We start from the raw sequence: 3286 nt of genomic DNA, 5'->3' as shown, positions 1-3286 counted from the left end.
TTATATTCTTGTACATAGGAGCAGTATTATAGTAGTTATATTCTTGTACATAGGCGCAGTATTATAGTAGTTATATTCCTGTACATAGGAGCAGTATTATAGTAGTTATATTCTTGTACATAGGAGGCAGTATTATAGTAGTTATATTCCTGTACATAGGAGCAGTATTATAGTAGTTATATTCTTGTACATAGGAGCAGTATTATAGTAGTTATATTCTTGTACATAGGAGCAGTATTATAGTAGTTATATTCTTGTACATAGGAGGCAGTATTATAGTAGTTATATTCTTGTACATAGGAGCAGTATTATAGTAGTTATATCCTTGTACATAGGGGGCAGTATTATAGTAGTTATATTCTTGTACATAGGAGCAGTATTATAGTAGTTATATTCTTGTACATAGGAACAGTATTATAGTAGTTATATTCTTGTACATAGGAGCAGTATTATACTAGTTATATTCTTGTACATAGGAGTAGTATTATAGTAGTTATATTCTTGTACATAGGAGGCAGTATTATAGTAGTTATATTCTTGTACATAGGAGCAGTATTATAGTAGTTATATTCTTGTACATAGAAGCAGTATTATAGTAGTTATATTCTTGTACATAGGGGCAGTATTATAGTAGTTATATTCTTGTACATAGGAGCAGTATTATAGTAGATATATTATTGTACATAGGAGGCAGTATTATAGTAGTTATATTCTTGTACATAGGAGCAGTATTATAGTAGTTATATTCTTGTACATAGGAGCAGTATTATAGTAGTTATATTCTAGTACATAAGAGGCAGTATTATAGTAGTTATATTCTTGTACATAGGAGCAGTATTATAGTAGGTATATTCTTGTACATAGGAGCAGTATTATAGTAGTTATATTCTTGTACATATGAGGCAGTATTATAGTAGTTATATTCTTGTACACAGGAGCAGTATTATAGTAGTTATATTCTTGTACATAGGAGCAGTATTATAGTAGTTATATTCTTGTATATAGGAGCAGTATTATAGTAGTTATATTCTTGTACATAGGAGGCAGTATTATAGTAGTTATATTCTTGTACATAGGAGCAGTATTATAGTAGTTATATTTTTGAACATAAAATGATGAGCAGTTTTCTATAAAATAAACAAGGTTTAAGCCAAACATTTCTCCAGAACAGTTGTGTCCTTATCATTGTATCAGAGCCTTCTGTATGATTGCTATGAGGCCTGTGGTGGAAGGGGGATAGTACTGAACTGCTTTACTTGGTTGTCATAGCGGATATATGAAGCTACCATTAGAGGGATCTCACAAATTTATACTCCTTCTATTGTGTTCAACACTAGCTGTATAAAACAATATGCAGTGAGCTCCCCCTAGTGGTGACTACATGAATACAGAATTATAGCAGAAATATAGCGCTCTGTTTACATATACAGTATTTTTCGTCTTATAAGACACACCTCTGTTTACTAAAATCCCAGGAGCGAGTTACTTTGTAACAATTAGCTCAATTTCCCAATTAATCACTGCTTAAACTTCCCAAAATCTGATTGGTTAGACTATGTTAAGCTAATTATCTACCTTAATCTGTTTAAACACCTCCCTTCCCCTTATTAACCCTTTCACTCCTACTTTATTATTTCATTCTATTGCCCTTTAATACATTTTTATCAGTTCTTTTTATATACAATTTTTCTTTGCTCACCATTTTGTATTTCTATATTTTTCTCTTACCTATTATCTAATAGCTTTTTCCTATAGTTATTATGCTACCTATCATCGATAACTTTTTTTATAGCTACTATGCTATTTATAGCCACTATCCTACCTATAGCTTCTCCCTATAATGAATGTCCTACCTCATAATAATCATAAATCCCTGCCCATAACACAGAGTAAACAGACAATAACACAACTCTATAAGCCAAATGCCAGGTGTGCAAGCCAACAACCTATTCATAAGACAAAATACAGTCAACATACCTTACAATGGCAGCCTTGTGCACAGTGAAACCTGCAAAATCAGCTTTTTCTTTTCTTTTTTTAAAGCCCGAGGAGTATGCTTTCTACACCCGTGTAACAAAATCGTGCAGCGTGCCACACAAAAACGTGCACAAGAGAAGGGCCCCCCATAAACATTTCCCAGTCCCTCTGGGCCAGAAGGCTCCTGCAAGGGACCGAGACAAAACAGGCAACTCCCAACCAAAGCCGAGTGTACGCCAAGTCTGTGCTCCGGCTTTCACCTAGGCTGCCACCCAAGGTGTTGGCACGGGGCTTCAACAACTAGGCTGGTCTCTGGGAGAGACCAAGGGGTTTTGCGGGGGGGGGGGGGGGGTGAAACCACAATAGCCACACACACACCCCTTAGACCTCTAGGGGGGTACGCGTAAGGGTGCCGCAACCCAAGAAATCCTTGTGACAAACAAACGTGGAAAGAAAACACACAGTGAACAAGAAAATTGAAATAAATAGTGAATGTGCGCTGAAGCTCAGCCCGGACATCCGGACGAAATTATAAAAATTCCTCCTCCTTACCCCAGGCCTGACAAAGAATAGAGGTGTGTGCGCTCAAAAAGTGAAGTGCGTGCAAATGTGCCGTCACTTAGTGGGCTCCCACCCCCAGTGAATTCAGGCACCCCAGGGTGACCCTAGGGTACTTCTGCACCTCGGGCTTTCAAATATCTCAGCCCCTGGCTTCGATCCGGTGATCCCTTGGTCACCTAGCATAGGGCACTAATGGCCCAAGCCGTACACCCTATGAATGACCATGTGGTTCTCTGCTCTATATCCTGGCCTGTCCACCAGGAATCTAAGAACAGATACTACACTTGATCTTAGCCAAAAGGCAGAGAAGCAGAAAAATGTTCAGTTTTCTAATTGTCCTAACATTATATACAATACCCTCTCTATATTGTTTTGTCATGTAAACTAATTTGCATAAACTCAGGCTTATGGAAAAGACATGCAAATTAGCAGAATCAGGCTGGTTTTTCAGCTGAAACACTAATTTGCATATCTGTCCTGTATGCCTGAGTTTATGCAAATGAGTTTACATGACAAAACAGTATACAGAGGTTATTGTATATGATGTTAGGACAATTAGAAAACTGAACATTTTTCTACAGCTCTCCTAGGAAGTCAGAGAAGAGTTAGCTGGCATCCAAAAAGGAGTTTACCATTTTTGTCACCTTAATGATAATGATCTAGGTGCGCAGGACCCCCAAGCCATTCAGTGCAAAGCAAGTAACTTTGAGGCTCACTGATTCTTAGGTCTTTCTGGATAGAGAGCTGA

General features: G+C 37.5%; 1 pseudogene; it reads right to left on the bottom strand.

Annotated features, from left to right (window-relative positions):
* Positions 1-2761: 2761 nt before the first annotated feature.
* LOC121006563 lies at positions 2762-2852 on the bottom strand (annotated as a pseudogene).
* Between the last annotated feature and the right edge of the window lie 434 nt (positions 2853-3286).

The sequence above is a fragment of the Bufo bufo genome, chromosome 6 (genome assembly GCF_905171765.1).
Source record: "Bufo bufo chromosome 6, aBufBuf1.1, whole genome shotgun sequence".
In the NCBI taxonomy this organism is placed as follows: domain Eukaryota; kingdom Metazoa; phylum Chordata; class Amphibia; order Anura; family Bufonidae; genus Bufo; species Bufo bufo.
This window is presented reverse-complemented; position numbering and strand designations above follow the sequence as displayed.